The sequence below is a fragment of the Phacochoerus africanus genome, chromosome 6 (assembly GCF_016906955.1).
Source record: "Phacochoerus africanus isolate WHEZ1 chromosome 6, ROS_Pafr_v1, whole genome shotgun sequence".
In the NCBI taxonomy this organism is placed as follows: domain Eukaryota; kingdom Metazoa; phylum Chordata; class Mammalia; order Artiodactyla; family Suidae; genus Phacochoerus; species Phacochoerus africanus.
The window spans coordinates 66899762-66914916 of record NC_062549.1 but is presented as its reverse complement, the minus strand read 5'-3'; the positions used below and the strand labels follow the sequence as shown (position 1 = coordinate 66914916).

Below are 15155 nucleotides of genomic sequence, written 5' to 3'. Positions count from 1 at the left end.
TGACTTCAGACTATACTACAAAGCAATAATCATCAAAACCGTATGGTACTGGCACAAAGACAGACCTATAGATCAGTGGAACAGGATAGAAAGCCCAGAATTAAACCCAAGCACCTACAGCCAACTAATCTATGACAATGGAGGCAAGAATATACAATGGAGAAAGGACACCTTGTTCAATAAGTGGTGCTGGGAAAACTGGACAGCTACATGGAAAAGAATGAAATTAGAACACTCCCTAACACCATACACAAAAATAAACTCAACATGAATTAAAGACCTAGATATAAGACCAGACACTATCAAACTCCTAGAGGAAAACATAGGCCAAACTCTCTCTGACATAAATGACAGCAACATCTTCTCAGATCTACGTCTTAGAGTATTGACAATAAAAACAAAAATAAACAAATGGGACCTAATCAAACTTAAAAGTTTCTGAACAGCAAAGAAAACCCTAAACAAAACGAAAAGACAACTCACAGAATGGGAGAAAATCTTGGCAAGTGAATCAAATGACAAGGGATTCATCTCCAAAATTTATAAACACCTTCTGCAGCTCCATACCAAAAATACAAACAACCCCATCCAAAAGTGGGCAGAAGATCTAAACAGACAGTTCTCCAAAGAAGACATACAGATGGCCAAAAAACACATGAAAAGATGTTCAGCGTCACTCATCACTAGAGAAATGCAAATCCAAACCACTATGAGGTACCACCTTACACCAGCCAGAATGGCCATCATCCAAAAGTCTACAAACAATAAGTGATGGAGAGGGTGTGGAGAAAAAGGAACCCTAGTACACTGTTGGTGGGATTGTAAATTGGTGCAACCACAGTGGAAACAAGTATGGAGATTCCTCAGAAAACTAAGCATAGAACTACCGTTTGATCCAGCAATCCCAGTCTTGGGCACCTATCCAGAGAAAACCATGACTCGCAAAGACACATGTATGTACTCCAATGTTCATTGCAGCACTATTTACAATAGCCAAAACACGGAACAACCTAAATGTCTATTTATAATATTATTTATGATGACTAACGTGATTATGGATGAGCCTGGCACAGTATAAGATTTAAATCCTGTCTGAATCACCAAGAAATGATTAAATTATTGAGATACAGAGGATATAGTATGAAATCAGAAGAGTTGTTTTAGACCACTGACTGAGCCTCTTACCGATAGAACTTTTGTGCACTTTCCTCAGTCTCCCCTAATATTAAAATTTTACAAATAATGACACATTATCATCACCAGAATATCGACGTTGAACTTATTCACTTAACCCCTTTTACTTGTATTCATTCATGTGTGCATACATTTAGCTGTATACAGTTTTATCACGCTTGTGTAGGCTCATGTATTGATCATTGCCATCAAGATAAAGAACAGTTCTTTGACCAAAGGGATCTCTTCTGGGGCCCTTTTATTTGTAATCCTCCCTTCCTCTGCCCCATCCCGGACGAAGCTGTTCTCCATTTCTATGTTTTGTCATTTCAAAAATGTTATGCAAAATGGAGTCATACAGTTTGCAACATTTTAGGCCTGGCTTTTTTCACTTGGCATGATTCTCCAGAGATTCACTCAAGTGACTGCTTGGAGCAGTAGTTCCTTCCCTTTTATTTCTGAGTAGAATGCCATGGTGTGGATGAGATAGCATTTGCTTAACCATTCATCTGTTGAAGAACATCTGGATTAATTTCAGTTTTGCATTATTATGAATAAAGCTGCTGTGAACATTCATGTAGAGGTTTTTATGCAAACATGTTTTCATTCCTCTGGGATAAATGCTTAGGAGTGAAATTGTTACACCGTATGATAATTGCTAAACTTTTTCCAGAGTGGCTATATTATTTTACATTATTTTACATTCTCACTAGCAATATATGAGTGATCCAGTTCCTCCGGATTATCACCAGCAACTGATATTATCACTGTATGTTAAAAATTGTATCCATTCTGACATCTATGTAGTGATATATTGTTGTGGTTTTAATCTGCATTTCCTCTTTGGCTAATGATGTTCAGCATATTTTAATGGGCTTATTTGCCATCTGTGTGTCCTTTGGAGGGAATTGTCTCTTTGTGTCTTTTGCCTATTTTGTATTTGTTTCTGTTGTTGTTTTTTGTTTGCTTTTTAGAGCCACATTTGTGGCATATGGAAGTTCCCAGGCTCAGGGTTGAATCGGAGCTACGAGTGGCTGGCCTATGCCATAACCACAGCAATGCAGGATCCGAGCCATATCTGCAACCTATACCACACAGCTCAATACCAGATCCTTAACCCACTGAGCAAGGCCAGGAATTGAACTCAGATCCTCATGGACACTAGTCGGGTTCATAACCCGCTGAACCACAAAGGGAACCCCTGCCTATTTCCTGTTTGGATTGTGTGTTTTTTACTGTTTCGTGAATACTTTCTATCCTCTACACATTAGTCCTGTGTTGGATACCAGGTTTTCAAGTAATTTCTTCCAGTCAGTAATTTATCATTTTATCTACTTAACAGGGTATTTTGCTGAGAAAATATTTTTAATTTAGAATAAAGTCCAATTTATCAAGTTTCCTTTTTATGTGTTGTGCTTTTTGGTGTCAAGTCTAACATCTCTTTGTCTTGCTCTAGACACTTAAAATTTTATCTTATTTTTTCCTAAGAATTTTATAGTTTTACATTTTACATTTAAACCCACCCAATGAACCAAATTTGAGTTAAGTTTTGTATCAAGTGTCAGGACTAGTTCAAGCTTCATTTTTTTTTGTTTGTGGACATCCAGTTACTCCAAAACCATTTGTTGAAAAATTATCCTTCTTCCTCTGAACTGTTCTTGCACTTTTGTCAAAATTATTTTATACATATTTTTGTGGGTTTATTTCTGGGTTCTCCTTTTTATTCCACTTATCTGTATGTCTGTTCCTGCAATACCACACTGTCTTGAATACTGCAGCTATAAGGTAAGTGTTTATATGGGTGAGAATGATTTTAATCACTTCATTCTTCCTTTTTAAGATTATCCTAGCTCTGAGAGAGTCTAGGAATTGCCATATAAAGTTTAGAATAACTTGTCCATGTCTACTAAATGTCCTGCTGGAATTTTTATGGGAATTACATTAAATTTATAGGTCAGTCTGGAGAGAATGGACATCTATACTACATTTAGCCTTCCAGTTCATGAACATAGCATGAACATGACATGTTGCTCTATTTATTTAGGTCTTTTATTTATCAGGATTTTGTAATTTTCAGCATACAGATCCTGCATATGTTTTCTTAACTCTATACTTAAGTATTTTCTTTGCTTTGAAGAGGTTATAAATGGTATTATCCTTTTGATTTCAGTTTCTGTATGTTTACATTTAGTATACAGAAACGTGATTAGTTTTTGTGTGTTGATCTTGTATTTTGTGATTTTACTGAATGAACTTATTAGCTCTCTGAGTTTATGTATAAATCCTTTGGCATTTGCTATTTAGCTAATCATGTTATCTTTGAAATAGAGTTAATTTTATTTATTCATTTCCAGTTGGTACACCTTTTCTTTCTTTTTCTTCCCTTATTGCACTGGCTAGAACTCATAGACTCATAGCACTGTGTTGAATAGCAATGGAGAGAGCAAACATCATTGTCTTTATTCATGATCTTAGGAGGAAATCGGTCTTTTACTAGTAAATCTAATGGGTGCTTTCCATTGATATGTTCTTGAACAAGTCAAATCATCACATCGTCTTCTAATTTGTTTTCCTATATGTAAAAAAATAGGGAGAATCATAGAAAACATGTCTGTGAAATTTGTTCCCTAATTAACCACCGATGATATGAAAAATGTAAGCAGCAAATGAGGGAGTTAGTTTGGCAAAGACTCTCATGAGATTTTGAACCAGAGATTTTTTTTTCAAGTTCACCAAATCAATAAATTCTTATTCAGAATATCTTACCATATGACTTTAAGCTTTAGACACTTCCGTCTTTGCCCTGTCAATTTCCTATTCTGTAATTCAATTCTTTTTTAAAATGGATCATCAAAGATTCTTTCAGTTTTCTTTAACTCTGTGTTTTGCAAGCTCTATTCTGGGCATTATGTCAGATACAAAGATTGAGACTCTTCTATGCATGTTGAAATATAGTTACAGGCATAAGATATATATTTGTAAAAATGTAATTATTTAAGATCTTTTGTGAGACTCAAATTATGGTCAGATATATAAATGAAAGCACCATGAGAATAAAGACTGAGAAGTTGATTTTAATGCATCATTTATCTCCAGTGTCTAGAGTAGAGGCTAAATGAATATTCGCTGAATTAATACTGGGTACAAGAATTAAAAATTTAAAAGTTACAACTGACATGGCACAATTTCCAGGGGACAAAAAAGCATAGCTAATTAATCAAATGGATGCTAGCTGATCTGCTGTACCAGTGTGTACCACTGAACATGATCCATGGGTGCAGATCCTGGAGAGGTGGCTGGAAGAGGTGCCATTGGAGCTGGGCTCGGGAGATTTGTAGATTTCAAGTGAGGGTATTAAAGAAGGAGAAATCATCTGAGTAAAAGCATCAGTGTGAGCGTTCTGTGGAAAGCTGAAAAATCTGGTTTAACTGGAGAAATAGGAATAGGAATTTTTAAAAGTAGCTTGGAGTCCAGATATTGGAAGGTCTGATTAAAAAAAAAAATCTTTTTTTTTTTTTACTATTATCTAAATATACAGTGTATTTTTCCTGCTTCGAAACAATAATAACAATAAAACAAAAATCTCTCACTGTGTTTTTTATCAACTTCTTTTCCATTATTATTAAGTTAATTAATTTAACTTAGTGCTTACAAATTCAGTTTTAAAAGCCAAATAAAGAATTAACCTTTAATAACAACATTTAAAATGGAATCATGGTTCAAATGTAGAAATGATTTTTACAACACTTACAAGTTTTTATAAAATCAAATGAAACCTGTTACCAATATTAGAAAACTGAAAGAAAGAATTTGGTATATCTCAACCCTGTTATCCTTGGACTCTGTATGTTGGGTTATCTCTTCTTTATAGGAGTTAATAAAAATAACTAATAAATATGTTACAGGATGTGAGTAAAAAAAGAGAGTGGGAGGGTCACTTTATATGCTCAAAAATAAATCATATTGAGATTCCTGCGTATGTTTTACAGTCATCCTTGACCCTATTTTGATCTAGAAGCCATTCAAGAGAATAACAAGTCAGAGCCATTATTTTGTTCCATAGAAGAAAAGGCTAATAAATGTTAAATCCCTAGTGGTCCTCCCCTCTCTTCTCATAGTTTCCCAGTGCTGATAGCTGGGACATAGTCTGTCTTCCATCGGAATCTGGAAAAGTGAGAGAGCGTTAATTACTGATTTAAAAAAATATCTGAAGGAAAAGTTATCATAGAAACAGACAAAGGCATCCCTGTATTATTTGATTTGAGCTTTGAATCTCATTGTTTACACTGTATATACTGGGAAGGAATGCCTGTGATAAGTGAGGCACCAGTATGTTATTCTGGCTTAAGCAACACACAGAAGGGGATCTCAAGCCTGCAATTTTGTCTTTTCTTCCCCTGAATAGGACAGATATTTCTTTCTCGGAAAATAAAAAGATAAAAGTTTGCCTCTAAATGATGCAAATGCAAATATGGTATTCAGTCTTATATTATTGTCACCTAAGTTCCTTTCTTTCTCTTAAATTGGAAAAATTCGACCCATTAACATAATACATTCACCTTAAGAATGGGTTTTATGCCTTTAAAATGTTAATTGATTGTCTCCTAACTAACCCAACTTTTCCCTCTGAAGGGACACCGAAATTATTAGAGGAGTGCACAGAAGCATTTGGAATCCTGCCTTTCTTTAGTTTTAAAAGATGCTAATCTCAGTGATCTCTGGAGGCCAATTTGTTGAAAGGAAAATTAGTTTAATACTTGGAGAGTGGAACCACAGAGCCTAAATTAATCAGTTCAGCACCAGCATCATTATGGTGTTTGACTAATTGCAATCATCTTCCCTTTTAAATCCGTTTTCTTATTTCCTGTATCTTCCCAAAGCCCTTTAGCATTCTGTGATTTTTTTTTAAACTATCATATCATTCTTTCTTGCATCCTTATATCTGCTACACGATAACTTACACTATTCTTTGTGTCATTATTTTTTAATTTTAGTAACATTTTTATGGAATCAAGTCCAAAATGTTGTCATTTCAAAACGTAACCCACATATAAATGCCTAATCTTTTTTTTTTTTTTGTCTTTTTGTCTTTTGTTGTTGTTGTTGTTGCTATTTCTTGGGCCGCTCCCGCGGCATATGGAGGTTCCCAGGCTAGGGGTTGAATCGGAGCTGTAGCCACCAGCCTACGCCAGAGCCACAGCAACGCTGGATCCGAGCCGCGTCTGCAACCTACACCACAGCTCAGGGCAACGCCGGATCGTTAACCCACTGAGCAAGGGCAGGGATCGAACCCGCAACCTCATGGTTCCTAGTCGGATTCGTTAACCACTGCGCCACGACGGGAACTCCAAAATGCCTAATATATTTTATACTGATTTGTACTTAGAGGTCACAATCCAGTGTGTAATTTACATTTATAACACATCTTGATTTGAAAGTTAAATTTTATCAGATTATTTGATCTGTATTTAGATTTTATAATATGTACAGTTAAAGAAGAGATTCACATGCCCAAGTTATTCCAAATATACCTTAAAATTTCATAACTGAGACAATATCATTTTTTAAAGTTAAATTTACATTAATTTAAACTAAGCCAAATAAAAAAAAACCCTTTCTTTTTATTACTGAGTAGTGTTCCACTGAGTGGATAGACCATAGTTTGTTTATCCATTCATTCAGTGAAGGACATTCATACTGTTCCAAGTCCTTGGCATTTGTAATAGAGCTCAATAAATATTTGCACATAGGTTTCTGTGTGAGCATCATGTTTTGTTCTTCTAGGGTAAACTTCCAAGAGTGCAAATGTTGGGTCACATGGTAAATCTATGTTTAACTTCATAAAAAACTGTCTAACAGTTTTCTAGAATGGTTGTATTATTTTTCATTCCCACCAGCAATATACAGGTGTTTCAGGTGCTCCGTATTCTCGCCAGCCCTTGCTATGGTGAGTAACTTGAATTTTAGCCATTCTAATTTGTGAGGTCTGGTACATATCCCTCACAGCTAGTGATGTGGAACACTGTTTGGGGTGTTGAATTTCCTCCCATCTATTCTCTTTGGTGAAGTGTCTGTCCAAGTATCCACAAGTTTTTTTCAGAATTGACACTTTGTATTCATCTGGAAAATAACGTTATTAACTAGAGTACAGTGCCTTTGCAGTGCTTCCTTGGCCTTGTTCTTACAGATTATTAATTTCTACTAAGATTAGTGCCTTTCCTCCGTCTCAGTTGTTTTACAGATTTCATTCCTCTGCTGGAGTTGTTTCACACATAGAAATATTAAAAGATAAACTGAGGCATATTCAAAATTTCAAGAGTTTATTTGAACAAAATTGGTTCCAGTGACAAACTGGAAGTGGCTAGGAGCGTTCCACCGACAGGATCTAGAGGAAAGATTTTATAGAGAAGTGGCAGAAGTAAAGCAAGGAAATTATTTGATTGGCTTCAGCTTAAGCAGATGTCTTGGGAAAGCCTAGTTGGCTGTTTATGATTGGTTGTCCTTAGGTTTTGATGTCTTAACCTTGAGGCATTTCAGGCTCAGGTTTTGATTTGATTACTTAGGCTACTGAGGTATTAAAGAAAAAAATACCTCATTCTAAAGACTTGTTTAATTAAGTTAATAATTCAGTTAGATTATTTAGTCATCACCTGCATTTTATTGTGAGATCTCTGGACTCCTAAACTACATTCTAAAAATTTATATCTGTTGAGGTTCTTTCTTTGCTGTGTACAGTTCCAAGGGTTTTGATGAATACATAGTGTCATATGCCTATCATCACAGGATCATCAAGGATAGCTTCATTGCTTAAATAAATCTTCTGTGCTTTACCTATTCAACCCCCCCAACACCCAATCCAAACCCGACCACTGACCTGTTTGCTGTCTCTCTAGTTTTATCTTTTCCAGACTGTCATATAATTGAGATCGTCAAGTACATAACCATTTCAGACTGGCTTCATTTACTTAGCAATATGTATTTAAGATTCATCTGAGTCTTTTTGTGACTTGACAGCATATTGCTTTTTATCATCAAGTGGTACTGCACTGTATGGATGTACTGGACTTGGTTTTTCTATTCATCTATTGAACAACATCTTGGTCACTTCCAGTTTGTGGCAGTTATGAATAATAATACTATAAGCATTTGGATGATGTTTTTTGTGTGGATATAATTTTTCAAGTCAGTAGGGTCAGGAGTGCAATTGCTGGGTCTTATGGTAAGACCATGTTTAGCTTTGAAAGAAATTGCCAAAAGGTCTTCAGAAGTATCATTTTGCATTCTTAGCAGAAATTTATAAGCTCCCCTATTGCTCTGCATTCTCCTACTACAATGACAATTGGTATTGTCAGTTTTTTGGATTTTAGAGTAAAGTCTTAATCCAGTATGACTTCTGTTCTTATAAGAAGAGGGAGGGGTACCGGGGATGGACACCCAGAGAGGAAAGACCACGTAAGGTCACAGTGAGAAGGCAGCCGTCTGCTAGCCGAGGAGAGGGGTTCCAGAAGAATCCAAACCCATTAACACCAGTTCTTGGGCTTCCAGCTCCAGAACTGTGAGAAAACAGATTTCTGTCATTTAAGCCATCCAGTCTGTGGTATTCTGCTTTGGCAGCCCTAGCAAACTAACATACCAGGTTTCATATGTTTTCTTCTAGACGCTTTATATTTTTACATTTGATATTTAAGACCGTGATCCATTTCGGGTAAATTTCTGTGACAGGCATGAGGTTTATGCCTAGGTTCATTTTTTGGCATATGGATGGAGCACCGTACCAGCACTAATTATTGAAAAGACTGCCTTTTTCTATTGAATTGCTCCTGCACCTTTGTCAAAGATCAGTTGACTATTTTGGTGTGGGTTTATTGCTATTCCCATATTTAAACATGTAAATTTGAATTAAACTAAACATTATCTGCAAATATGATAATGGTCCTCCTAGCTCACTATTAACTAGAAGGCTGTATAAACTGATCTGTATAACTTATTGAATTATTTATCTCCATCTTGATTTTTTTTTTCCCATAGGTGAGATCAGATTGATCTATTCCTTGAAGAGAATATTTCAACTTGAGGAAAATACCAATTATTTAGGTTGGCATTTGGGGAAGCCAATTCCAGGTCCAAAGTTTGCGTGTGATCTTTTAGGTCCAGTAATAGGCAATTACAAAGTCCTTAGCTGAGCGATCTTATGGGGGAAAGCTGCCCTCCACTCACGAGATTTAGGGCATAGCCAGTGTGTGCCAAGGGGGTTGCAAATAAGGACTCCGCCCCCATCCGACTTCACACCCCCAGTCCTGCCTCCTGGTGGCCATGTACTGACTGTATGTGCAAATGTTCATCCATGCAAACTTTTAACATGTTGTAGTTGGCTTTGATCACATTTTATCTTTTCTTCCTGTTTCTCTGCTTCTCTACATTCCATCTGGTTAGGTAAACATTCTCATGGTTTTAAATTTTCCTTCACATTGGTGTGAGGTAATTTGTAAGACTCTTCAGGAAATTAGTGGCACACTGGTTTTCAGAGATATATTTCATTTGAGTATTATGAAACTTACACTAAATACATTTGAAGTGATGAGAGACCAACCCCTTTCTAATTTCACTTTTATTTATTTTCAGGATCTCATTCTAGTTCCTTATAAGCTATGAAATATTGCATCTATTTGCAGTCCTCAAAAAAATCTAGAGAATTTTAAGCTCAATTTACTTGGAGAATTTTTTTCCTAATGCTTCAGTAGATTCACACAACAGCTGCTGATATTCCTTTAAACAGTTTAGTAACATGAAGATCTAGAAAAGTGCTACTCAGGACTCCCTTTATATACCAGGTCTAGGGCTTGTCACTTGTAATTGAAACATAAGCTTCCACAAATTATTTTATAAGTAGTAATTCCATCTCCATCCCTCCATCATTGTATAAAATCTACTACTTAAAAAGCTGTGATATCTATTTATCCAGCTGACACCTGCACACATGAATACATAATATTTCAAAATGAAAACATTTGCAAATTCATTACAGAAATAATCTTCTCTTTTGTATTAAATTTCACAACAGAAATCCTAGTGGATAAAAGGGCAACAGACTCTATGCTACCGATAATGCATGCATTCAAGTTTATAGAATGAGACTCTAAATTATCATAATTTAAAATTTTAAATACTTGTATCAACTGAAGCTATTTTATAGTCTTTCTTAAAATGTTGATGACGCACATATACATACACACATTTATATGTTACATATTCATTTTTTAACTAAATGCTATTCCATAATAAAAGTCCCCATGGGGCAATCTGACTCTTACTACAAAGAGTATGAAATGTGGAGTTCCCATGTGGCTCAGTAGAAATAATCTGACTAGTATCCATGAGGAAGCAGGTTCAATCCCTGGCCTCCTTCAGTGGGTTAAGTATCCAGGGTTGCTGTGAGCTGTGGTGTAGGTCGCAGACACAGCTTGGATTTGGTGTGGCTGTGACTGTGGCATAGGCTGGCAGCTATAGCTCTGATTTGACCGCTAGCCTGGGAACCTCCATATGCCGTGGGGGAGGCCCTAAAAAGACAAAAAAAAAAAAGAGAGAGAGAGAGAATAGAATATGATTGGTGTGGATCTCTTTGGTCATTTGTGGAGATGCTATCAGTTGGTGAGTTGGTTTCAAAAGGTATATGAGGACTTACCTTTGCAGAATTCACCAACCAGTAAGAGAGATATAAAAACAAAGTTATTAGAAGAGAAAAAAGTGAGTATATCAATAGAGGTAAGTGCACTGTTTCAGTTAAACATAGAAAGCATGAGTCAGAATGAGTCTGTCTAGGAACGTCAGAGGCACTCAGGAGAGGAGATTACTATGTTGAAGAATGAAGGAAAGTAGAAGCTTTGTAGCTAAATAGAGGAAGAAAACGGGCACTTTAGGAAGAAAGTGTATTCTGTGTAAAGTCATGACAGTGCAGAAGACTGAGATCTGTTTGACAGAAGGTGAGTAGTTTTTAGTATGGTCATAATATAAAACATGTGAGAAAGAAGCTTCTCTGACTGAGGATGAAGTAAAGTTCCAATGAAAAGAATGGTGATTGGAATAGCACTGAAAACAAATTTTTAAGATTTTGAGGAGTTTCTGCTCGTTTTTTGGTTTTGCTATTTAAATGGAAATATCTAATTCCCAGTCAACAGGCAAGTGTTCAGTGAGAAAGCCTAAGGGAGCACAAATGATGTACATGCAACATACCTGGAGAAGAAATTCCATTAGAGATCCCTCTCTAGATGTTTGACAACCACTTACTTGATATGTTTTCAGTAGGAAAATGATATAAGGGGATATCTGACAATATAACAGATAAGTCCCAAGGAAAAAACCTATAAGAATGCACATCTGCCGGCACCTCATCAAAAATAATCAGAAAATCTCAGCAAGATTACCCTTGAGAAAAGTCTACCACTCGGTAAGCTACAGCCACCAAGTGTGAATCTTCTAATCTGCCTTTTAGTGCATCACTATTAAAAATGAAAGTACAGGAGTTCCCGTCGTGGCACAGTGGTTAACGAATCCGATTAGGAACCATGAGGTTGAGGGTTCGGTCCCTGGCCTTGTTCAGTGGGTTAACGATCCGGCATTGCCGAGAGCTGTGGTGTAGGTTGCAGATGAGGCTCAGATCCTGCGCTGCTGTGGCTCTGGTGTAGGCCAGTGACTCCGATTAGACCCCTAGCCTGGGAACTCCATATGCTGCGAGAGCGGCCCAATAAATGGCAAAAAAGACCAAAAAAAAGAAAGTACAGCCAACAAGCACCAGACATTTAAGAATGGGACTCAGACAAATAAGTAGGAGAAAACCTTCAGAGAAAAGAGAGAGTGCAGAAAGTTGTAGAACACTTCAAAAATGAATTCCTGGGAGGCACCACTTTCTGTGTGGTACCCAAGTAATTTCCAGATTTGAGGAAAATATATATTGCAAAACACATACCTGACAAAGGACTAGGATGCAGGATAAATAAGAAACTCCTACAGCTCAATAATAGTCAGCTCAGTAAACACCAGCAGACACATCAACACCCAGATGAAACAAGCACATGAACATGTGCTGAACATCATTAGTCGTCAAATCAAGACTACATAGACATACCATGACACACACATCAGAAGGACTAAAACTAGACTTAGTACCAAATTTTGGTAAGGATATGCAACAACTGGAAATCTCGGACCTTATTGGTGGGAATGTAAAATGTGACAACTCTTTGGGCAGAAGATCTAGCAATTTTTTTGGTGAAACTGCACGTACGCTGACGATCCAGCAACTCCAATTCTAGGTAATTAAGAGAAATAAAATGATACACCTAAAAAGAAATGTACAAAAATATTCAAATAAGGTTTATTTGTAATAGCCAAAAGTGGAAAACATCCCAAAGATCGTAAACTAGAATGATGGATCAGCAAGCTGTGGCATGTTCAGGTAATAGAATATCACTCATCAATAAAATGAATCAACTACTGGCATGCAACCATATGACTAAATCTCAAAAATACTTTGTTGAGCAGAAGAGACCGGGGTATGGGGGAATGTACATACTATGCTATTTTATTTTACTTATTTTTAAGTGAGAATTGCAATGATTTATTTATTTATTTATTTATGTATTTATGTATGTATGTATGTTGCTTTGGCGGCATATGGAGGTTCCCAGGCTAGGGGTCCAATTGGAGCTACAGCTGCCGGCCTATACCACAGCCACAGCAACACCAGATCCTTAACCCAGGTATCGAACATTCAACCTCATAGTTCCTAGTTGAATTTGCTTCTGCTGTGCCACAACGGGAATTCCTATGCTGTTTTTTTAAATCAAGTTCTAAAACAATCAAAATCAAGTGATGATGGAAAAAAATCAAAGAGTGATTTTTCTGAAATGGCTTTAGGATTGGTGATTGAAAAGGGAAATAAAAATCTTTCTGAGAGGCAAGTGATGGTCTATCATGCTGGGTTATACAAGTATATACATATTTTAGAGCTCAGTAAAATTTGTACATTTGATTGCATGTAAATTTTACAGCAAAAGAAAGAAGCCTCAAGTATTGAACTCTAGTTTATGGCAAGAATTCTAAAGTGCCCAGGGGAAGTATACACCTGTCTGGAGTTTGCTCTGATATGCGTACTAACATATGGTATGTCCAAGTAAAACTAGTATGTGAGAAAGAAAGGGTAGTGAAATGTTACTGCAGGAGTCTAGGTGATGGGTATATTGACAATTTACTCTAAAATTCTTTCAGTTTTGTGATATGTTTCAAAATTTTGATTAAACCTTTTCTCAAAATCCAAAGTGCTATAACCAACATCTTTAGAGAAAAGAGAAGCTATAGCATTTGGCTACTAGGCCTGCAGGATACCAGGGCTGGAAGGGTCTTTGCTGGTGGCCAAGCCTATGCTGGGGATCTTGTGCTTCCACTGCCAATATCTCTGATATTAAAGAAACCGGTACCCAAGTCCTGGATGTGAACCTTCATGAGAACCGGAGATCTATTTGAGTGACAGAAAGTGGCCTCAGAAGTGAGTGGGAGCATTCCAAGTCACCGCTAAAGCAACTATACCCACTGGTTTGAGCAAACAGGGACAAATAAAGTGAGAGAGAAATTCAGGTCATTATGCAAAATCAGTAAAGATTGGGAAAGATATATTTTGACATTTCAGTGGAAAGTCTGGCTTGAGTTTGTTGTCTGAGATCAGTCAATAACTTATTTGTGATTGTTCAGGTGTTTAAAGATACCTGTTCAAAGCAAAAAAAAAAAAAAGTTCTAAAGGATTTTGTAGAATTGGCTGGGAAACTCTTCTGCTCAGGATCTTTGCTCTTTGAAAGTATAGAAAATTGACGACACTATCAAGAGAAAAAAAAGGGGGAAAAAAGAGAAATCAGAATTCAAGTAAAGAAAAATTGGTGATGGACAAAGAGACAAAATAGATGAGAGAGATGTTAAAAAAAGGGTTCACTAACAATGCCTTAGATTCCCACCTTAGGCTAGTATGAGGATCAAAGAGAATCTACCAACATTAGTTGGTGATGGTTTGGTATCTTACAACGATGACACTGATGGGAGTTCAAAGGAAGAAACTGACTCTCAGGTGCTGTAGTTTAGAATCACATGCGGCAGGGCAGGAGGGAAATACTGCTTTTTACCTCGATTGAGGCTGCAAGAGATTTGGGGAATTGCTATTCAAGATTGTTTTAGGTGGAAGCCTGACATGACCAGCTTTGATGCAGAGGTTCTTTCAAATATCTATCAGAGTGAAATCACTATGGGTATTGCATTGACAGAAGAGTCTCCACTGAAGAAATACCATGCATTTGGGATCTACAACTCTTAGATCTTCTTTTGCCTGTGGGATGCTCAGGCTCTGTTCTCCTCACCCTATTGATATAATAGTTGATCCAAAGTGTGAAATGGGGGCAAAGTAATAGGGAGGGCTACTGAATGACCTCACAGTACCTATATTGTTGGTGATAATAATCCAGTAATCCAATGGTTATTATTAGAGCAGCAAATACATCTCATTTTTATTGATAAAAAGCCAAATTGAAAAAGGCAAACTTAAAAAAGGGGAAGAGAGGAGAAGGCAAACTACCCTGGGGCTTGCCCAAAGATGCTTTCAATGGGATATATGCAATCTGCCATTGACAACCAACTCCATGGATATTATTGTAACAATATGTCATTTTGAAAAAGATGGACTCCCAAGAAGAGAAACTGAAACCTTTATCCAGCTTACAGAACATGAATTAATGAAAGATACAAAAGAAACAAACAAATAAGAGGCACTGACTGATGCCAGGGAAGCAAAAAGTTATACAAGGAAATGTTTCCTTCATTAATGACTATGTGGTTCAGCTGTGATTATTATATGACAACATTAATGTCAAATTAAATTATTAACCAAAAATGACTACACTAGTTGAATGGAGGAAAGGCACACAAGCGAATAAGTAAAATCCTCC

General features: G+C 36.6%; 1 pseudogene; it reads left to right on the top strand.

Annotated features, from left to right (window-relative positions):
- Nucleotides 1-11116: 11116 nt before the first annotated feature.
- On the top strand, nt 11117-14938 carry LOC125128680 (THUMP domain-containing protein 3-like; annotated as a pseudogene).
- Nucleotides 14939-15155: the final 217 nt, after the last annotated feature.